We start from the raw sequence: 23,864 nt of genomic DNA, 5'->3' as shown, positions 1-23,864 counted from the left end.
GAATCTAGTCCCCCTGGATTGCATTTTCTTTTATTATTATTACCAAAGCATTCGCATAATTGCAACATAATCATTATATAATCCCTGAACAAAGACTTTATTGAATTAGTAGCTTTTGGTACACTGCATAGCCTACATAATTGCATCATGCTGCCTCTTAATCTATCAAACCTCACCGGCCTGAGCGCTACTGTCCTGCCGCTGAAGTTCAGCCCCAAAAAGTTTCATGTCCCCATAGAAGTACCTATTCAGAGGACACTCTCCCACGTCTCTGAGCTCGTGTCTCGACCGGTGTCTGGACCCTTTTCCTTATTCTCTAACGAAGAGTGAGGTTGTTGGTACGACTACGCGCCTCGCTGAGTGGCAATTTCATATCATATTTGCAAACTGATAAGCTTTCCGCGCATTTGTTATAAATGTGCGCTTCTGCACGACGCGTTAGCTGAGAAAAGTGTGGAAAAAAGCGCTTTCCATCTCGGCCGTTCTCTGTTTGTATGTATGTGTGTGCGCGCGCGATCGTGTGCAACATAACCGGCTTATTTACATTAAATACGCCACAAGGTTACAGTGCAGATGAGCGTCATTTTATCACTCATTACTTCTCTCTTATACTGACTGATGCTCGCTTCCTCCGCTCATCGCACTGGACTTTTTCTCAAGCGTTCAAGACTTCAGATAGTTTTCCCAAAAGGTAAGAACATCTATTTTTGAATTGCATTTGTATTTTGTCATCGTGTTGTTTAAAGGGCGACAGGCATCAAAGCCAATTACGCCTCGTCTGAATAACGGGACTGACAATGTGCGTGAGGATAGACAGATTTTAATAAGTGTTAACGGGGAAGTCAAGGTCAATAAAATGATCGGATGGACTTAAATTCGTTTTAGCATGGGGAAAATGGACGATTAGAGATTATATTCCGTTCAGCGGGGCTGCTTTATCATGGGTTCGAGCTTTTAGTCCCATCAAATACCGCAAGACTCTCTCCGCTCTCTGGGAATGGACGACAATGGAGTGTATTTTTAACGGTACAACACATTTCGCCGTCCAGATAGGGGGAGTACGAATGGAAGGATGAGGGAAATGTCTTGTGATGCTGGCCGATCGGTATCAATGAACGCGTTTATATTGAGAATAAACTGAGCGGGGGAAATCAAAGGCGCTTTTTTCATCACTCGGGATGCGCGAGGAACAGTTGGGAAAAGGATTCAGGGGAGGACGAGCATAACAGGTCCGAAGCGCGCGTGTGTGTATACTTTAACCCCCTCAGCAGTATAAGAAAATGATCGGCTCAATCATGTGGACATGCTTCGTTATTCAATGAAGACAATCTTTCACAACGCATCTTGTACGCGCAGGACGTCTGGATAAATTTAAAGGTAAGAAGTGGCGAGATCGGTATAGTGGCTTCGCGGATGGTTTTTTCTCGTTTCGCGTTTTAAGACAGTTTTGCAAACGATACGTGTGTATCTTTACATATAAGCCTTTTATTCGTATTGGTTGGGAACGATACGCCATTCAATGTCTAGTGCGTTGTCGTTTGTTGTCACGGGATAATAAAACAGCTTCATATCGAAAGCGCACTGGAAGCCATTGCACGCGCTTGCTGGAACTTACTTTAAAGAAAACATTTCGCCGTGTTGTATTGAACTCTTATAAACACAACTTTACTAACAAAGCATTAAGACATATCGTGCATTATTTATTGTAAGGTGGCATTACGCTTTCCAGGGATGCGCACCAGACTTACATTCGCGGCTGGCCAAGCAGAGATACCAAGCTGTTAGAAACTTTCCGCTTTTCCAATCTCTGCTCAAACTTTCTCACTTCAGCCCCGAGGGGTTTGCGTTTAGGATTTCAGCTGAAGTGAACGCAGATCGGTTGGAGAATTAGGATCAAAGTTACCCGGTGCATGCCATGTGTCAAAACTTGTGAGATGGAAGAGCCGGTGAGACCTGCCATTTTGTGCTGTGATCGACCTCTTGTGAACAGAAGCCTTATGATGGCATTCAACAACTGAGGGCTAAATGTCATATCAGACTTAAAAACCTTTTTATCTGCAGAAAAACACGAACATCTCCCCTGGAAATTGATATTTTAACGACTGTTGCGAGCATTGTCGCTTGGGGAAAGGTGTATTATGGGAGGAAAAAAGGCAAAGAAAGTTGTAAGAATTAAAGATGAGGAGAGAAATGCGCGCGGCGACGCGGAGTTATTGAAGGAATGATTAAATGTATGTAAGCACAATCGCGTCAGCCGCGTTTAGACACGCCATATAATTCCACGCATTGTTTGGCGCATATTTTGCAAGTTCACAAATATCCCGATTATGACATTTAAAGGTTCTCATGGTCAGAATTTTGATATGACAGATTGCATGACCTCGATGTTGTAAATGGCAATTTATTGCACATACTTTAGGCACTTATTGCAGAGCTATATTGAGCTAAAAGATGTTACAAAATGAGTGTCGTGCAGTTGATCCAGGTGCACGTTTCTATAGCATGACCTGAAACTTTTAGCAATTTTTTTAGATATGAATATGAAACGCACGCATACATTCAGCTCTGGCCATACTTTTAGTTTGTTTGCATCTTCCGTAGTGTTGAAATGAGATAACTGTTTTTTCGTCAGGTTCATTGTTCGTGAAAAGGGACAAATAGCAGGCGGTACAGATGTACCGTCATTGTTTAACGGATATTATGTCTGTAATTGTGTCTGGGCGTAGACATTTTTGTCAGGTCTTTTCATTTTTCTGATTTGAAATGACATTGTGATGTAGTCAAGTCACACATTCTTCTCAAAATCCCACACAATTTTGCGTGGACATTTGAAAGGCCAGCATTAATAACCACAAGTATAGTTTTGTTGTCTTCTTACAAATATAAATACATAAATGAAAAGAGTGTTAGGATGATGTGGAAAATCAGGAAAGGAAAAAGAAAATAGGCTAGTCATGCATGGTGTGTGTGTGTCTATAATTGAGAAGCCATCTGATTGTTATCATACAAATGTTTGATTCATTTATCTGAATTGTTAGAATATTTAATTACAAAATAATTGTAGGACAATATAGTTCTCTTTTACATTTAATGTAACTAACATTTAAATAATGACATTATTTAACGGATATATTTTTTATATTTTACATAACTAATAAAAATATCTGGGACCATCCTAAATATGTTGTTGTAATTGCTGCAGGCTTAGTTGATTCATTTTTATGATCATTTTTCCCATCACAAACACAGTTTTACTGAAAAACGTATATCGTGCAAATTTATCATCTTTGAGACAAAATGTTTTTTCGGCAAGGAAAAATATCAATCTCGTTTAAATGCAGTGAGAGAGAGGGTGTTATGAAGACTCTCGCGAATACACTTTGCCAGTGCAACTGATAGCAGTTCGATGGGGCTAAACAGACCAAGCCAATCCTGTCAAAATGTCTCCTCCCTGGTGTGGACGTTCTCATTTACATATGCGTCTTGCACTCATTCGGCAAGGAAAGTGTGTGTTGTGTGGCAGAACTTGGCATCGTTTGAGCGTCAGTGTGTCCCCAGGTCTGCGTGGTTGCCGCACCGTCACCGATAACCCTGGTGTGTTGAGGTGCATGTCGCCCGGCCCAAACCACAGCCGAGGGCAAGGCATTGCCAACGGGCAGGAGAGACAAGGATGCAGCCCTCTCTCTCTCTCTCTCTCTCTCTCACGCAGTCTGTCAGTCTCCAGTTTAGCCGGATGGATCTGTGCTTCAGCCTTGGAGACTTGATGAAACAGCCATTGCACACTTAAATGCCTCCCGCTCCTTTTAATTGGAGGAAATTGTCTTCCAGATGCCCAGGCCCTAGCCATGAAACTCTGGAGGGACAGTGTGGCAGGCAAGGCCATGGTGTTTAGGCATTAATTGATATGTGCTATGGAGACACCAGCCCCACGCCCCCACCTCGTCGTCGCTCTCGTTCCCTTCCTCTTTAACTCGGGCCTTTCCTTTTCTGGCTGTAGAATCCCCAAACGCCTAGAGCGTCGTGTTTATTTGTTAGGGGGCATCTGCACGATGCTCTTTGCTTAACAAAGACAGTGCTCGTGCTTGTTAATGACCTTGATACAGAAAGTTAACTTAAAGGTGTAATGTTTCTTTGGTAATGATATTAAAAATCCGTCTGGACAAAATCGTTACAAAATCTAAACATTTTTTAAGCAAAGGAAAATGTTTTTTTCCCTTTTTTGTGAATTGTATTGTTTCCAAACTCATGTTTGTGATTGCCGTGTAAAGCTCTGGGTGGGGTCTTATACGGGGCGCTCTAGAATCTTTGAAAGTACATTTAGAAAAGGAGTGCCTCACATTACTCCAATGCCTGTCCTATCCAATTGATTAAGCGCATAATTCCCTGTCATTCAATATCCGCCGTGTACAGCCGAAGACACAGTTCAGCATGTCACTTTACGTAATATAAATGGGAATGTTCAGTTACTGACAGATGTCAAGTTTTGTATTTAACAAATAATTATAGTGGAATAAGGACATTTCGTTATGCACATGTCACTTATAAATGAGTGATGATTTCTAAGGCTTTTCGGAGTTGTTGGAAAAAAGGAGGGAGAGGGGGAAAGAGGGGGTAGAGGAGTGGAAGTTTTTGAGCGGGCTAATCACAGACGTCAGTCAGTGTGTGATCTAAGAATAAAGAGTGCCCTGACAGATGAGGTGGTGACGGATGATCTTGTCTCCACTGCCTCATGCCAGGGTGCCACCAGAAGGAGCGTCTGTCTGTCTAGAGAGAGAGAGAGAGGGCCTTTGGTTATACAGCTTGCTCTATTCCGCCCCGAGGCACTTTCCACGAGCAAAATGTATAGATAGATTAATGGTGCTGCAAGAAGTATTGAGCAATGGGAAATAAGCGTACGTTACAGTTAAAGTTAGCCCCTTGCACGAATGACGGAGCTGAACAGATGTGTGCAGATGTTTTGTGTCCTACTAAGTTTTTTCTCACTTCTCATAATTCTCTCCTCTGGGAGAGCGAATGGGTGGACAAAATTCAGCCCCAATACCACACACACACACACACACACTCCTCTCTATTGCTCTCGTTTTCTAATTTCTCTCCTGAGTACATAGGGAAGACAGTGTATAGACAGACTGTGGCATATGTGGTCATTATGAAGAGTGCCGAATCAGGGCAGGTTTACACACCCTTGGGAGACACGATCAGCCTTCGACTATGGCCTTACCCTTTTTCCAGAGAGGGACACCTATTTAGCATCACACCCATCTGACCACACCCCATTCCATCTGTTTCTTATCAGTTATAGTGCAATTATTGTTTTAATTGTAACTTTATTGAATCAACTTTATTTTTCAAAACCAAACAAATTAATATTTGCTGTAAAGCACTTTACTGTGATGTGCTGGCTTGTTTTTGATTTAGCAAGAAGCACAACATTACAGCCATGTCATCTTTGCAGACAGGGGCTTTATGCAAACAGGCAACTTCCTGTCAATCATTGGCCTTAAGCAAATGCTATTATGCAGTTTTGCAAATCCGCGTACTTAAAATACCGGTACATATTTGCAGCCCTGCACAGGCATCAAAAGTAGTGGCGGATACCTCAGGTGACTGGGTGGTCTGCGTGGACCGGAGGGCATCTCCGTTACAAGATGTCCCCAGATAATTGAGGGAGTTTAACAACGCCTATCCTTGAACTGTTTCCAGGTCGTGACCCCGACCGGATGCGCCCCCAGCACGGGGGACAGCGGTCCCCTAGAGGGCGGCTCAGTTAAAATGGATGCCAGTGTGAAGTAAAGAGGGGACCCTGCACCTTTAATTATGATCAAGAGGTTTTCTCCAAAGGACGGAGGCGTAGCAGTTATGTTGCCTCGTAAATCTGCCTCAGATGCAGTATATTGTGTTGAACTATTACGGTACACTATTATACTGCATATTCAACTGGCTCTTCAGGACCTGATTTGCATAATTGGATCTTTAATGAAACTTGCCTTGTGGAACAAAAAAGGAAAAAATGAGGAGAGAGATGAAAAAATACATTATAGTATTATAGGCAAACCCCAGCGAGTATTTGTAGTAGAAGGTTGCACTTGCCTACAAAAAAATAATAAAAAGAGCACAGGGATTAAAGAGTCTGTCTAAGGCAGTGTATGAGTAGTGACCTACGCGGTGTGTTTCTTACACACATACATCACTGCCGGGGCTACAAATAGGATGAGAAGTACCTCTGAAAGCTGTACATACTCAGCCAGGTCTCTGGGGTTATTATTACAATAGCTGGATTTCTTTAGCCTGAGGGATTTTAGCTTTTCTGTCGACATTCATTCCCTTCACTTGTTACTCAGAGAAGATGGGTCCTTTGTAGGGGAGCCCATGCCGCTCACATGTCGGAATTCCTCCACTGCAAATATTTTGACAATTCCTAATCACCGGCAGTCAGATTTGCGCCGTCTATATTTCTCCTGTCCCTCCTCCACTAGGGGTGCCCATATTAAACACGACAAAAGCCTTTTCCCTCCACAATTTGTTCTCTATGTGTGTGTACTTCTACAAGGGTGTCTTAATGCCTTGTTAGTGTTTACCGTAGGTACACATTAAGCTTTGGTGTATTTGTGTGTTGTGTCTGTGTGCATACTCGCCACAGTGATTTTATGGCGGTTTATTTACGCGTTTTCTCCGGAACAGACACTTTATAATCCATAACATCTGTTTTTATTCCCTCTCTTATTCGGGACTCAGGATTGTTTTTTTATTGGTTAATTAAAATGCATGCGTCTTTTTTCCTGTTCTTGAGTAGATGAAGGTTAAAATGCTGATAGTGACCCTTTCAAACAGACGTGACTGTCATGGTTAATGAAATGTTATTTGTCCTATCTTTGAAGGACCTATCATTAAAAAAGTGTTGGGGAAAAGGGATTGAAAGAAAAAGAGAAACTGAAATTAGGAGAGAGAGAAGAGGCAAACTGTTTGCCGCGCTGTAGCAGTAGCGGTTCGTATCCAGGGGGGAAGAGTGTTGTTAATCAGGGAGAGAGGTTAAAAACGGATATTAGCTAAACGATGATGATTTATCATTGGAGGAGGGGGCCGAAAACACAGAGGTGACTCCACTCCAGAGGCCTGGAAGTGGATCATATGGCTGCGCGGTTCACAGGTGGCTATTAGCGCAATGTTCGAGAGGGGCGGCAAGGGGAGACAGAAAAAGAGGGGAAAACGGGGAGGGAGGGCGCGGGAAAAAAAGTGCCACAGCTAGCGGCAAGCTGCCATTTACCCTGTATGTGCAAACGACACTCATTCTCTTTTTTCTCTCTCTTTCTTCACGCTCTCCACTTGGGAACTTTCAGCTGACAGTGTGCCCCGGTCCCTGGTATCTCACAGGTAGGCATGTGTTATTTTTACTCCCAATAATTTCCCCAGAAAACTCTCCTTTTATGTTTTCCAAACACACATGCAAGCACACAACGGTGTATGCATACATGCTCACACACACTTGCATGGTCGCACTAACACGCGGTTGTAGTGCTTGCGCTGTTGATTCTCCCGGTAATGATGTCATTGCGATAGTGGAGGAGAGCAAATGTCTCCTGATTCCTCCATTTAACGGCTGGCTGAATTGGCTGATAATGATAGCATTGGCGTCTCCAGCCTTACAGACAGATCAGACCCTGTGAATTAGCAGCTCCTAACCAGAGAGAGAGAGGGAGAGAGAGAGAGAGAGAGATGGCATACCGAATAGAAAGAGAGAGCCACTGGCACAGGGATAAAGGGAGAGAGCGAGAAAGATAGAGATGTTGAAAGAGAGAGAGGGTGATGTACTTAACATATCTGTGCTGTGCTCTTGAACAGGCTGCGAGAGATCTTTGTGTGGCAGTGCTGATAACTGCCGCTTGATATCAGTTAGGGACATGACCGCCTGTTTGCAAAGCTCTTTAATGCCTCTGCACGTCTGTCCTGTCCCGATACTTTGAACTGAATCGTGGTCACATCGGGCCGTATCTTCCGATATCTGACCTAAACAATTTGATTAAATGGAATGAAATTAATATTGAATATGTATTGATGGAATATAAAAGTTAATTCATATCAAATGTATAAAACAAAATATCCTCAATGAATTATTTAAACACAGAAACTGAACGCCTTTTGATTGATAACGATGATTATTTTAGCACAGTGGATTCTCAAACTAGGGGCCCCAAGATAGATCCAGGGGTACTCAGATTTTGTGGCATTTTATGAAATATAGAAATGTATCATATATTTAATGCAATCAAACATCTGAAAATTAAGCCCATCAACCAAAATAATTGATGTTCCAGCATCGTATAGCTGCATATGTTTTTGGTATAATTAAAGTTCTAAGTTTATGATTATATGTCTTTATTTGGGGAGGCCGCAAAACGATGCACCCTACACAAAGGGGGCCTTACCACGAAAAAGTTTGAGAACCACTTTTTTAGCATTTTATATGGAATTTTACAGTCTTTGGTAATTCTAAAAACAATCTTGAACTAAAATGTGTCTCTGCAAATATTGAGCAACTTTAAATACCATGCAGCCTTCAAACCTTTAAAACATAATTTTCCCTCTCCTAAAGCACTAATAGTGTTGTACTGTTTTTCCGGCAACCTTAAAGTAAATAAATAGGTCTGAATGCTAATGAGCATACCAAGCTTTGAACACATGAACCTCTGTGACTGTCCACCCCACACCTCCCCATCCCTCTACCCACACCAGCACCAGCCAGTCTTCAGACCTCTCAGTGTCATATAAGTAACCAGACCTGCCTGGAAGTTTTCAGAACAAATATTAAGTATCCATGTACTATATATGCGTGCTATATTTGCTAATTTTTGTCTCAATGGGCCAATCCGCATGCTTAAGATGTCGGCCAAAATTCAGGCTTCTGAAGAGCTTATTTCTGAAGTAATAGGAGACAGTGCTAAAATGTTTACATTTCAAGTTATTTACCTGAAAATAGACGCAGTCTTGCTGCACACTGTCATATTAACATTTTTATGCCAGCATTGTTAAAATTCTGCAATTTTTTAAAAAAGTATAATAGAAATTAGAATATGTATTATATATATTATAAAACATAACAGTTTATATGTTTTAAGTTGTTATGTATTTCCTGGTTGCATGGTTTTGTAGAGGACTGTCAGATCTGTGAGCACTTTAACTAACTCTTGCTGAAGGTGAGCGTTAAACAGTATTTACTTTAGGGAATTTGCCTTTATTTATCTGCATTAATACAGAGGTGAAATTTAAAGGGCCTCTCAGAGAGAATTCCCCCGATGCTCAGCTTACTTTACACACCTTTAAAGTCTTAAGATGTGTTTTCTCCCCTCCTACCGACGCATACCCATAACACATCTCCCACAATCTCTTCCGATTTTCACAAATCAGCTTTTTTCCCTCTCCCCCTTTCTTGTTATTGTTTTTGTTCTCTCGCCTGCTCCCTTTTTTCAGTCTTGATCACAAAGTGTTGTTGTCTGTCTCTTAAGTTGCCTGTTTCATCTCCTTTGTTATGGCGTCCGTGCCAATCGTTGTAATTGGGAGAAAGCGAAGTTAAGTGAGTGAAGGAGAGAGTGTGGGGTAACTTGCCTTGTTACTCTTCCCCGCGATTTTGTAAATAAGGCTGTCAGTATAGATCAGCCTGCGGTAATGTGGACAATCCAATCCACTCCAAACCCACACGACTGGAGGCTGGAAGTTTAGAGGGGGAAAAATGGAAAGCGTGCTCAGAGAGGACAGCTCAGAGTTCAGTTACACTTCTGCAAGTTTTTATGCATGACTTCCTTGTGTCAGATTAACAGCCAACATCCTTCTCAGCTTCCCAAGGTCAAGTGAACTCATAAAAGAGGTGCCGTGTTAGCTGGCATCTCTGTTACTAGACACATACGAAAATACGTTTGAAATTATGTAACATTGTGGAAGGCAGAGTGTATTTGTTCTCTGCCTACATATACATTTCATGAAAAACAAATTTGGGTAAAGTTGTTTCATGCTTTTTAGAGAGTCGATTTTCCGTAAACAGTGTAGATTAAATGTCTTTGATTTTCTGACATGTAAACATAATTTTAATGATTTAGATTTTTTCTATGAGAATGGTATTTATAAGGTTTTGGTATTTTGGATTTTGCTAAGATGCTTACGGAATTAATTTCATGTAGCTATTTAGAACGCCATGAATATTGACTGTTTCAAGAGCAAAGTGGAGCCGGCGGTGATATGTTTTCGTGTTGATCATTTACACTTTCCGCTGTATGTGTGGCCCCCTCATCAGGCGGCTAAAAGATCATCTCTGTTTAAATTTGCATGATGATGGTACTGTGACCAGTCATCGTTAGATCAACTAACTAGAGAGGCTTAAGGTTGGGCAGAGAAGATTCATGAGTCTTAAACCCACCCCCCTCCCCGCAGACGCTCTCCGTCGTGGGAGGTCCCCTTTAAAGTACAAACCTCAGCCCCCCTCTCGTCCCGCGTCTCCAGGAATGATGATCCGACGCGATCCTGTTTCAGCGCAAGCTGAACGGGGAAGCTTCGGGAGATTTTCCCTCAGTTTATATATTTTTCTTCCTCTCTCTCCCCTCACTCAGCCCCGCTGATTGCCGTAGCCTCGGGGCTCTCCGGCGCACGCTACATCCCTGTGATTATATTAATGGCCTCCCGCGCTGGGTTTGGGGGCTGAGGACAGCCACGTTAATGCGAAGCATTGCGGAGGAACGGTTAAGGAGATGGACCTCTGACCACAGGGGGTCTCCGGATCAAGGCCCAGGTGGGCCACAGCCTAGCTCCGCGCTCCCTCCGGGCTGGCCACTTAACTCGCAACGCCTCAGTGAGCGCACTAACCGCAGCAGTCGAGAGAAAGAGAAATGTGATGTGGGGTTCTGTGTCTGCTGTGAGAAAGGGAAGTTATGAGTGAGACAGAACAAATCACACCCAGAGGCTTTTGGCTAAAACTCACAAAGCTGGCTAATAATTCTCCTCTGAGAAGTATTGATCTTTATTTGTTATTATGTGACTTCTAGGCACTCCCGCACGTTTATTTGTCTTCATTAGACTTGCACAGCACCTGCAGCATTGTTACTCTAAAATGGAGTGTGTGCATTTGCGTTATTGCATACGGAAATGTTTGTTTGATTCGGTGGTATGTGTCTATGTGTTAGCGCCTTTATTTGTGGGGACTTTGTTATTTCTTTTCCTCTAATTCTGGGATTTATTGTGAAATTGCTATGTGTGCGTTTGTGTGTACATGTGTGAAATGACTTCTGTCACTGCGCACTGAACATATTACCTGATATGTGGCGCATAAGCCGTATGTAGAAGTGTTTGTTTTCTCTGTCTGTTTGCAGTGTTAGCAATGGGGTCCTTCTTTCCTCGGCTGGACGTTTGATCAAGGCACGAGAGGGGTTTACCCCGTCTCCTGCCCCTGTATTTCATCAACTCGTCTTGGCTGCAGGATTCCCTTTTCCTCACTTTTGTTTTCGTGTGTAATCTTGGAATTGATCTTAATTATGTAGGATGGCCCGGTTTTCTTTCTCTACCATCCAAATGCGCTTTTAATCAAACCGTGCAGTCAGTTAGTTATGAACAAGGGGGAGGAACCCCACACCTCCAAGCCTAGGACGAGGGTTGTGTGACGGGATAGAGCAGGTGTTCAAGAGTTGCAAAACAGATAATCTCAAAAGATCATACTTTTTCTGTATTCTTCTGGTGGGGTGGTGTTACGAAACACAGAGCTGTAGGAGTTTTACAAAAAATAAATTTTTTGTGTGGATTTATTTGTTGTAACTAGTAATATAAATGTATATTTCTAAGACCGGTATATCTATTTTGAGATTATCAGCAACTAACAGAAGCATTATTGCTCCCTCTAAAAATACTTACTTACAGCCAATAATAACACTTTTCGCCATTTCCTTTTTGATAAAAAAATTTGAAATGTTAATACTGGATTCAGAAACGTTTTGGGAGTTAAAAATCAACAAATATTAGTTACTAGAGCAAGACCATAGAAAATGTTTAGAACTGCCTTTTTATTTGTAACAGTAAATTTTTAATTTGAGCAGTCAGGTTAATAATTTCACGGGTCACTTTGACACAGTTTAAATTTAACTCATGGAAAGATACATACATTCATTATTTATGAATTTATTGAGATTTTTAAAGCTTTAAACATTGAATATTTTAAAACATTAAGTAATATGCTTGTTGGATAGTTATCTGTTGCAGAAAATGAAAAAAATATACTGATCGATAACTAGTTGTAACTTAAATAAAACTAACTAAAATCAAATAAAAAAGGAATTATTTTAAAAATTAAAAGGATATAAAATAAATATTTTAAAAAGGGAAAAAAGAGAGGCAGAAAAGCAGAAGGTAGTAGAGATGGCTCGAGGAAGATGGATTCCATTACACATAAACATGCTTTAAGCACTGATAGGATGATCCAATGGGATTAAAAGAAAATCCTGATGGACGTTGAAAAGGTGACCACTTGGAGGAAAGGCGTTAATATACGGCTCACTGCAAATCCCACACACATACATGCAGACAGAAACACCCACGAAACTCCCGGATCAGGAAGAGTGGTTATCGTAACGGTCAAAGGCCACAAAGTCTGCTTAACACGTTGTAAATCAAGGATGAATAAGTATGAAAACTTGAGTGGCATGTGTCTGGATTCTTGATTTATAAATAAAAAATCACTTTGAAAATGTTGTTTAAATGTTTCACTTAAAGCCGATAAAAACACCTAGAAAATAAAAATAGGAACCTACGACAATTGAGTACTCATGCTGTCTACAGCTGAATCCCTTAAGCTGAGTCGAGTCGGCGGCCGCACAACAAATTAGATTGTGTAGCACTGCAAGCGGGTGTTTTTTTATTCCCGTAACAAAAGCAAGTAAAGTTCACACAGGGGCAGATTTGGATAAGAATCAGTTGTGATTTGCAGCATGGGATCTAGATCTTCTCATTATGTATGCATGGTGGCATTCCCACATCTTGTCTCTATATTATTAAAAGTAGTTTGCCCATAGGCTCTGCGCTGAAGGAAGTTGGACAGATGGCCATGTTTTTTTAATAGATCACAACCATATCTAAAGCACGACAGAGGATGAGAGAAAAGGATGGATGCACCTCTCTTTCACTGGCTGCTGGATTCTCATCGGGGGCAAATACTCCTCTAGCTATAGCCTTCGTGAGTGTGGCGTTTCATTAAATAGACTCTAAAAACTAATACAACATTCAATGAATTCTTGCTGCGGATGACAACTTAATATGCTGTTTATGCCTTTGTATGTCACATTATATAGCAGTTATGATGGTCTTTTAAAAGCGTGTGCGCCATGAACTGTTTTTAATCTTAAAAACCCTCCTTAGCCTTTTTGTGCTTGGCTGAAAGTTACTCATAACAGGATGTTTAATGTATCGCAGGGAGAGGGGGAGGGAGGGAGGGAGAGATTATGTCTGTGTGGTTGCACTATTTCTTGATGTATACGCCATGTCAGGCAGCCTTTGTCTCTTGGGTAAGGAATGATAGTTCAAATACCTACCACCTCTCCCTTGGTGCTCCAAATGCTCGCCTTTGAAGTTTTTATAATCCATCTGTCATCTTGAAGTGGGGAGGGCACATGTTCTGTACCACACAATTATAGAATTTTTATTTTTGCCAGTCACATTAGAACAGAAGAAGAATAATGTAGACGACCCGGAGAGATGGAGATAAAAACTACGGTTTGGATTCTTGAATTTCTCACTAGTTAATAATCCGTCTCATTTTCTATCATGATTTCCTCAAGCGTACGCACGCACACAGGTGCGCTTGCACGCACAAGCGAAACAGAGATTTGGTGTGGGTGGAAATCCTAAAATGCTTCCCACTGTTACAATTATAAAAAATTTGACTGAATGCTTATTGTTTCAAGTGGGCTGATTTTTAATTTTTTTTTCAAGAGGCCGTTTTCTTCACCAACGTTTAAATTAATCATTTAATCTAACTTTTTTACTTCAACTAAATATTTATTTGATGTGAAAACACACTTCTAGAGGCTGAGAAACAGGAAACCAGAATAATGTGTGTGTGTGTGAATGGGATATCCCATACAGAATGGAGGAGAGAGGCGGTTCCGCACACACCCTAATGAAGTCTGTCGCAGTGCATGGTGGTAAAATCATTTTTAATTAGAGAATGCGGCACAGGCTTGCAGAATTATAACGCTATTTGAAAAACACAAAACAGACAGATGCATAAAGAAAGAGAAAGAGTCAACAAGAGGAACCGAAAACTTCACATACTGTTTCTTGAAAATCAGGGGAAACAAAAACAGCAGTTGGGAATCTGAATTTTTTTACACGATAAAACAATAATAACCTTTTACCTTTAATATTTTACTTTTTATGTTACCTTTAGATGTCTTCGTGGCTTGTGTTATCTGAAGCGAACAGCAAAGCACGAAGACGGAAAGATGAAAGATTGCAGAAGGTGTAATGATAAAAGGAAATTTCACAGTCTTTTGTTGTCTTTGAATCATCAATATTTGGGCTGTAATTGTTTTGTTGGCGGTATATATCTTCATTTACGATGGAACAACATGTAGGCCTTTTTTCCTGGCTAAATAAAAGCAGCACCCATCTGCCTCTAGACGGGCTCCAGCCTCCTGCTCATCGCAAAAATAATGCGCGTCCTAATGACTTCCACATATTTGGAAATCTCCCTTTTGAAATTGGTCTTGGCAGATTATTTGCAGGTACTTGAGTTGCATCTGTTTGCAATTTCGCAAATGTGGAAGACTTTAATATGGCACTCTTGGTTTGGAATGATAGGGGCTATTCTAATCCTGGGGTAGCGCCGGCTGTCATCACCAAAAAAACGACCTTCTCTTTCCTCTTTTCTTCCTCAATGGAAGAAGAGAAACGGTACATGTGAGATCCAGTGTGCGGATCAAGGTCACGAGAAACACCCCGGTCCGGAGCGGACAGTGACTCAGGTACACGTGGCTGGAGAATGGTATCAAAGTTTTTAAGGATGAATAAATGAAGGAAATAGAAAGAAAGAGAGGAAAAATGGAAGGGAGGGTGGACAAGCAAGCCAGGCTGGAATCACTGTGCTTCAGTCCTTGTTAGTTCTACCATGTGGCAAGCAGCTGACCAGCCTAAGCCATTTATTCTCTCTCTCTCTCTCTCTCTCTCTCTCTCTCTCTCTCTCTCTCTCTCTCTCTCTCTCTCTATATCTCCCTCTGTCTCTCTCGCTCATACTTTTTTCTATCAAATATAAACTCTACTATCTGTTCATGTTTCCCAGCCTGCACGCCTGTGAATTCTCTCTCTCTCTCTTTCTCACTCTTTTACCAACAGATTGCAATTGTATAGGTGGTTACAATTACATTCATTACAGATTTCATCAACTGTGTTTATTCAGAGCGAGGAAAAATGAAAAGGCGAACTTTTAACTCCTTTGTTTTGTTTTCCCCCCTCTCCCTCTCTCTCTAGAATTTTTGGAGAGGTTTTGTTTTATTAGGAGTGAGGGGCAGGCGATGCCAGACAGGGAATTATGTTGAAAGTGTATGCCTTGCAACTTTTCTCCCTGTTGGAAATGTTTATTTGAACAGTAAGCTCATGATTTGAATATTTGTAATCCATGCTTAAATTTACAGGCCAGATGAACTTTTTGGCACAGATTCTCTACCATAAGTAGGATTTTCTCAAAAGCTTTACAAAATTTTAAGCCATTTGCATGGCTTATCTAATTTAGAGGGAGGGGGACGACTCTCCCTTCTATTATTTTCATACCTTTGAAAAAGAACATTGTTAGCCTCTTAATGTATATGCATACCTCCGCCGGCAGTCTGTGGTGACCAACATTGAAAGCACGTAGTGAGAGACAAAGGGGAAGAGGGAACTAGGGAAAGTGTAATACATAAATGCATGTGTGGAAGTGGGGGGAGAAGGAAAGTGTATGCAGTGCCCTAAGTCTGGAGTGCTTTTTCTCTACATTCAATTCAAATGAGTTTACTAGGTATTGACTTCTAGTGTGGGGAGAGGCCACCCATCTTGTTGTTCCGGGCGGTCTTCTCGACGATCACTGCCCTTTCTTAAATGATGCTAATCAGTCCGGCGGGGCCTGGCCTCTGTCCACCATCAGTTTTTCAGTAATTCACATGTGGTGAGAACCTGAAATTAAACGCGTCCGCGTGTGAGCTGTAAATAGACGTGTCGAGATGTGCACTTTGTGTGTGCGTGCGCACGTCGGGGTCAAGGGGAAACTAAATTAGCAGGAAACTGCTGAAGCTCCGGCTTTCTCCTGGTCATGTTAAGGGTAAATGTCAACTTGATTTAGCCGCCGCCCCCTTCTCCGCCGACTGGCTCCAAAAGCAGCATTGTTTTTAAATGGTTATCTCACACAATCTTCGGTTTCTAGTATTTATATCTCAATTGTTGTCGTCAATGTTTATCAATCAGCTTGCCGTGCCTATGTGTGTGTATGTCTGCAGACAGCAGTTGGATGAACAGCTGACTCAATGATGTAGCCGTTACCCGTGTTTCCGCTTGGCTCTGGGCGCTGTGAAAAAGCTCACTCTTTGGGGGCATTATATAGATTAATGGTTTGGGCCAAGGGCTCCTGGGAGACCTAGCGTGAAGCCTTGGACTCGACTGGGATGGAAGGGGGAGCGGAGAAAACGTAGCCCCGGCCTGCTGAAAGCAAACACAGGCTTCTGGTCTGGATATGGTGGGATGGAGCTAGAGCATCATCTGCTCCAAGCTGCTCATTATATCAGCACGACCCTCCTCTTCTAAGCCATCAGACACACACACACTTAGTCACTTGTCAATAACACAGTCCACTCGTATGTTTACACATTTGCTTCCCCGAATTCCTCGAACACATCAGCAGTCGCGTACAGCAGAGATTCACATACATGCTTGATATAGGTTCTCATTTGCAAAGAAAGCTCTTATGTGTCTTTATCCACTGACCTCTGCATATCTTGAACAAAGGAGTAGGTGTATTAAAAATATGTTGTATTTATTACGGGTTATGTATAATATAATGTATTTATTATTATTATAATCATCATTATCATTATTATTTTTCCTAGAGAAGGTCAAAGCTCTGCCTCCCTCGTGTGAGAAATGAGAATGCAATAATTGAGAATCCTATTACGCACACACACGCTTGCGGATGAGGGCCAAGGCCTTTTTTTCTCAAGGACTGGTGGACAAACAACAAGAGAGCAGGCATGTGTTAATGAAAGGTGAAATAAAACTCCAGAGGACGTAAACAGCACATTAACTCACAACAGGTTCTTTGTTGTCTTTGTGGTGATGGCTGTGTTTAAGACTGCTGTTTCATAACTTCACCTGTCATGAGGAAAATGACTTGGCTTTTGTAGTGTGAGATTTGAGCACATTCCAGATAAGATTATGATTGTGCGAGCATGTGTAAAAAATGGCACGGTGAGAGTTTGAGAAGTTAACTAAGAACTTGATTTTGTTGCGTCTTTGAGTGGTACTGGATCTGTTCTGCAATGACTATCCAAACTTGATTTCAGCTGTGGGAAGGTGATACGTTAAACCAAGTTTGACAAAATACAGTGGTATAAAATGCTCTATTTTCCAACCTGCAGTTTTGCTGTGCCAGATTTTAAGTGTCATCTGATAATTCTATATATGAAGAAAATAAATATCTTGTTTTTGTTGTGTTAGTTGTATTTTAAAACAACCCAATTTAAATAGTTTGATTGATATTAATTGGAATGCACAATAAAAAAACACGATGTTTGAAAAATGGTCAAATATCGTTGCCTTGGAATTATACAGATCTATCTGGCATTTTTGTCAAAAATTTAGTTATTCGCATATTCTTGTTCTATGACAACTTATTTACATTATGTGATGGTTATGTTATCTACATCCCATACACAAAGTCAAATGGAATGCAAAAACTTTTAAGCTTGTTATCTTAAAACTGCTCAGAATGCAGATAGATCCTTATAATATAATGTAAAGGTATAGTTTTTCTTTTAATAGTTTAAATGTAGTTTGCTTGTTTCGATTAGCTATATTTTATTTATTTGTAGTAGTATTAAATTTTTTTTATAATATTTGTATCTTGGCAAGCTTCCGTACATCACTGTTATTCTGATAACTCCGCCTTAATGTAAATATGGGCTCTGTTTGTAGACATCTACATCTGGTCTATACCGTGTACATGTCTGGCATCGGTATGATTTCACGCGTATGCCAGACGTGTGTACGTTAGTGTTTGTGTGCATGTGTTGTTAAGGATGGGAGCTTAAATAACCTACTTTTGTCTTGACAACAGCATCAGTTGTAGAGGTGCACATATGCAGAAAGCTATTTGGAAAGGCATCCTCGTGCCTGTCAGCTTTTATTATGCGGGAAGGTGTCATGTTTGTAACGAAGCTGAGTGCAGATGGCAGAGTGGAAGAAATGGATCACTAATTTTAACAATGATTAATGAACAGAGATGGAAAATGAATTACGCTCCACCATTGGAGGGAGGAATATTCTCTCTGAAAATGTTAACTTCGGCTGCCAGCCGAAAAGAGAGAGAGAGAGATGGTGATGGGGGGGTGGGGTGTCTGTTTTTCCCTGTATCCTTTGTAAAGTCCACACTTCACTGGTTTTGCTATTACTTTTACCGTTTTGCCGCTCTGACAGACAGCATTGTTCCACGATCAGCCTGTTAAGTTCTAGGAGTGGAGGAGCAGTTCTTTAAAAAGCAAATATTGTGATTAGGTAACTGGAAGAATCATTTCTTTAATTCTCTTTAGTGCGGTCTTGAGGAAGTAGAGCATTATTCAGGCATTCTGCTGATAAGATGCTGTCGTTTATTAAAGATTGGGGTTGGCGGTTAGCGAACACGCTCCAGTATACTGCTCATGTGTGGGTGATCTGAGATTGATTCTGGCTCGGACGGGACGTTTTCCTAATCCTAATCACTTCCATAGTGTTCTATTCACTTTAAGCCAAACCCCCATAAAACATTTATTTAATTAAGAATGAGAGAAACGCATAATCTTTGCTGTGGCTCTGAGCGGTGAAGTTTTGACTGTGTGATACACCTCCGCTCAAGATGGCAGGTGTTGGGCATCGGAAATCAGTGTTAAAATACGTTTAAGCTCCGAGCGGAACAGCTCGAGGAATATGTTGGCATCCCACAATAAGTTTTAATAAAACAAAACTGTGGGATATCATTGTCAGTCATCAATCATTGTGTTCTGCACGCAAATGCAGAGGCACTTATTTTAGGTCACCCCTCAGAAAAATACACAAACAATGAAAAAAACAATATAATAAACATGCAACCCCCCAGCCCCACCCCAACCGCAAGTCTCACCTAATTCTTTAATCTTTCCAAATTTTATGACTTCATCTCATGTGGGCGTATTTTTTTCCTTTAAGTTTGACATAATAGATATATGTGTGGTTTCCCTAATGGGAAATACCTTTAGGAGGAAGAAAAGAGCAACTACTACTTCTGGAAACAATATGTTTGTGTGTGTGTTTGTGTTAAAGAGCGCTCAGGTTACCCAGCATATGCTGAGAACTCGCAAAACATACACAATGCCTTTGGTGAACAAGGTAGTGAAAAAGCTCCTGGGATCCAATTTAGAATGTGACTTAAGGCAAGCATGCCTTTGAGTATGTGTGTGACTGTGTATCTGTTTGTGTGTGTGTGTACACACGTGAGCGTTTGTGTTCATCTTGGCACTCTATTGAAATACTACAGGGTGATTAGAATTCCCCTTGCAGGCTCTGGGGGTGGGCTGCTTTTGAGCCCCACATCTGTGCCCCTGCCCTTACACTGCTGCCCTCTTTCTCTCTCTCTCTCTCTCTCTCTCTCTCTCTCTCTCTCTCTCGCTCTGGGAGGCCTGTATTCTCAGGGCTCTGTGCTACTTTAAAGGGAGGTCAGGTTATGTAGTTCACAGAGTTTATGCTGTCCAGATTATTTATTTAGTGCTGAGCAGGAGTCTTTCAAAGCGGGATTGGGTATCGCTCAAGACTGTGTCAGATTTTCTCATTCTGTAATAGCCTGCATGTCTGTTATGATTACAGCAAAACAAAAAGGCTAAATAAATGGAGTCATTGCATGCAAGTGCATTTCTTGTGGGCCTTTATGGATAGGACAAGGCTGTTATTTTCAGAACAGAAGACTTCCTGATATGTTCATATAGAGGATTTATTGGAATTGAGCTAATTAAAAGAAAGAAAAAATATTTGGAAATAAGACCAATCATAACATCTGGCCGTTCACATTTAAAATGATGCCGATTGGGTGAACAGAAACTTGGCCCAGCCAGTCAAGGTGAGATATAAAGATAGTATTTTTCCTAATTCCTGCAAATAAAGGGTTCAAAATAAACTGTGAAATAAAATGTTGGAAACATTTTCAAACCTCAGGCTTCTTCTTGCTGTCGTGCACTTCTGCATATACTTCTGAAGGCTCAATGTTAGACAGAACAGCTTACGTTTATGTTTAGCAAGATCAGTCACACTTTTATGATACTTTGAAGATCTTCTCAAAAAGAGGAAACTAAAAGTCAGGTTTTTAAAACATAGTTGCGTTCGTATTAGCTTGTTGGACACTGGTGTGCCCTGGACTGCTTTGACACAGCACTGCTCAATAGTTGAATAAACAATGGCGCAAACCAGCGTCTCATCGGGTTAAAGAACATGTTTCTTAATGTGACCACTAAGAACCAATAGGCTGATGAAAATGCTTGGCATTTTCTTAATATGCGACGTGCGGGACAAGGGGTGAAAATGCTTTACATGGTACAACGTAGAGCGGGACGGGTGGTCACCCTAGGGGTAGGCCGGGCAAAGAGGCTGTTATTGGTGGATGGGGCGGCAAAAAATTATATTGAACACAACAGCAAACTCAAAGCCCGCATCTCAGCATTGAAAACAAGTGTTGCTTATTTAATGTGAAAAGACCGAGCAGCAGTTGATTCTAAGGGTCAGTCAGATGGTGGGAAATGGCCATAAAAATGTAATAAGGGTTTGGCTCAAAGACTACTAATATAATAAGTAAAACTTTGAGAAAACTTTATAAAGTGTGAAATATGACGCATTTATAAATTCTCATTCGGAATGAGGAAATTGTGAGTGTTTGTTTTGCTTTGTGTAAATCTAAAAAGGCACCAATGACACTGATGACAGAGACACAGATGCTGAGGATGCGGATGAGGGAGGAAAGGAGGTTTTGTTCTCAGGAAAGTGGCACCTTGGACAGGAATCATATTTTACCCGATCATCAAAGTGCTCTCCTCTCCTGCACCACATACAGAGCTCATGGTCTGTCTCAGCAAGTGTTTTTTTTCGCACCTGAACCAGTGTGGAGCAACAAAACAGGTTTCAGTTACATTTAACTCATCCACGGCTTTCAAGCTAAAATAAAACCCATAGGACTCGTAAAAAAAAGGAAAGTCATTGAGATCTCTTTCATTTCTCATTTGTTTCTCCTAAGAGCAAAACTAGGTGGATGGCAAATTAAAGCGTACATGTCCCGCTTCTCAGTTTTCATTTTCCTGAATAAAGCAGTCTTACCAACTCTTCTAGAGTTTCAGGAGAGACTTGAATAATGTCTCTTAAGTGTTCTCAGATTTGTTTAGAAACCAAAAATCCGCAATGAAAAGATGTTAATGTGAAACATTTCTCATCAATTCCTTCCAAAACCAGATTGCCAGGGCTATGCTATGCTTGTTAGAAATTTTAGGAGAAGTGTTTGAAACAAAACTGGTTCCTATATGAACAAACCCGAGAACACTCATGAGCTATGAAAAAGAAGCCTGGAGAGATACAATTTCTTCCGAGCGTCTCACTGCTGTTAAGTTGAAGATTTAAATACTGAAACTAGGGTACTGAAAAGAGCAGCATTTTATTAGAAAATGAGACTTGATTATCCATCAGCATTTTTTTGTGCAGCTGCCACATTTTAGCTGCCTGAATACAGCTCGACTTTCTGAAGTTGTAATTACAGGTAAATCAAACGCATGGTTGCTGAAACTCTTGCACGGGCTGAGTTTGTTTACAGGCGCTTGTCTACCCCCTCTCGTGAACCTGTCTGTGTTCTTCCTGTGCCGCTTCTCTCGTACGCCCGGCTGCAGGTACGACTGGTTGGCACAGGGATTGATGGCGGCAAAAGAGGAGGATATTAAAGATGTCTGTCACGCACCCCTCCTCGGCTAAACAAGTGAATGTGAACTTTTCAGCCGTGCGCTGTCACCTTGCCTAATCAGGACGTGAAATCTGTATCCAGGCGTAGTCGTTTAACTTTTACCACGTACTCCCCCCTTCGGCAGGAAAATAGACAGCGAAGACAAAAAGAAAGAGAAGAAAAGGATAAAATGACAAAAAGGAAAAAAAGAACAATCGTGGAGGAAGTAATGATATTTTCCAAATAAACGCCCGCCTGTCAGAAGCAGGAGACATATTCACTTCCCCAATGTAGCTCAAGGAGACAATTAGCAAACAGAGGTGACACGGTAAACAGGTGCAGCCATTATTCTGGGAGCTGCTGGCGATATATCCCCATCTCCCAGACTGATGAGGGATCATGTGACAGGAGGGGTGAATTATCTGTCTGTATCAGGGCTCGACTGATTGGGTCTGCCTGCCGTTTTACTCAAACATCTTCTGTCCTCCAAAAAAAAAGAGATGAAAAGGGATGATGCTTCCCCAACAAGCTCACAGGGTGGGATGCAGCGTTCCTACAATCTTCAGTTTTCCTCACGCTGCTTTTCTCTCTCTCTCCTCGGATACTTTTTGGTTTTTAGTCGTCTTGTCGAATAGTGTTTTTCGTCACATACTTTCTAACACTCTTTCATGTTCTGTTTGATCTTTTCTAAAGTGAATCATTCTTTAGATTTTAATTCATAGTAGACCACCGTCCTATGTGCAAGGTCAGAACAGTTTGTAGGAATTGATTGCTTGGTGCTAGAGTGCTAATCAATGAGAACCTTTTCTGGAAACTGAAAATGCTAAACCTTACAATACGAACAGAAACATAGGAAAGTATGGTATTGCATAAGAGTAGGGCACAAAGAATGATGTTGACCAAACAAGTTCTGTTCACCATATTTCCCTGAAAAAAGCGACAGGTCTGATTCGCTTCGCCAGCATCAGCTGCTTTTTTTATTTAATGCTAGTCTTTTGAGGTCGTATTTGTTTTTGCATGACTATTTGTTGTAGCGCTGAAGGATCTGATGTAGAAATCCTCTTGCTTAGATGACTGTCAAACTATCTGACGGAACATGTTGTGAAGCCGCTTTGCCTTCAGTCTGAACTCTCCGTGACTTGCGGCAGTCATACGGGATCCATCATAAACATGTGCCGTCCCTCACAGGCTCATTCAAAGCCATTCTGTAAATACGCACGCTCATAACTCAATAAACCCGTCTACGCCTACACGACCATCTCGGCTTCAGAGAGAAACATGCACCGCACAACCGCTCGCAGTCAGGCAGGTCTCGTGGTCTTCCGCGATACATCTACGAAGAAACAAACATGCAAACAAAGCAAGAAACATAGCGCAGACTTCTGCGGGGCCCCCAAAGACGCGATTTGCTGCGTCTAGCTTTCGACTACAAAGGCCCATGCTGTTGAGTTTAATTTGTAACGTAGGTAGACATTATCCATCAAACCTTCATCCCCCACGTGAACATGCTGAAAACGTGCCGTGCTTTCACCATCCGATGATTGACATGGCACATAGGCGCTCTGTCTCTGATAGTTTAGGCAGCATTAGTTGGAGTGGCAGCCGTCTTGCTAGGAGTTAATGATAATAATTATTTAGCATTTTTTATTGCAGGATAATTATTTAAGAGGTTCATGTA

General features: G+C 41.4%; 1 protein-coding gene across 3 annotated transcripts in view; it reads left to right on the top strand.

The window, feature by feature from the left end:
- The first annotated feature begins 566 nt into the window (after window positions 1-566).
- znf536 (zinc finger protein 536) overlaps window positions 567-23,864 on the top strand; it is a 153,689-nt gene continuing 130,391 nt past the window's right edge. The window contains exons 1-2 of one of the 3 annotated variants that reach the window (XM_079468106.1): window positions 567-691; window positions 7,338-7,371. The gene's annotated coding sequence lies outside the window, so the exon portion shown is untranslated. Of the gene's footprint in view, window positions 692-1,159; window positions 1,378-7,337; window positions 7,372-23,864 lie in introns of those variants that run through there. The other 2 variants (XM_079468104.1, XM_079468107.1) reach the window with 2 other exon arrangements.

The sequence above is a fragment of the Barbatula barbatula genome (assembly GCF_947034865.1).
Source record: "Barbatula barbatula genome assembly, chromosome: 1".
Lineage (NCBI taxonomy): Eukaryota > Metazoa > Chordata > Actinopteri > Cypriniformes > Nemacheilidae > Barbatula > Barbatula barbatula.
The sequence above is the reverse complement of the archived record's forward strand: the minus strand, read 5'-3'. Positions and strand labels throughout refer to the sequence as shown.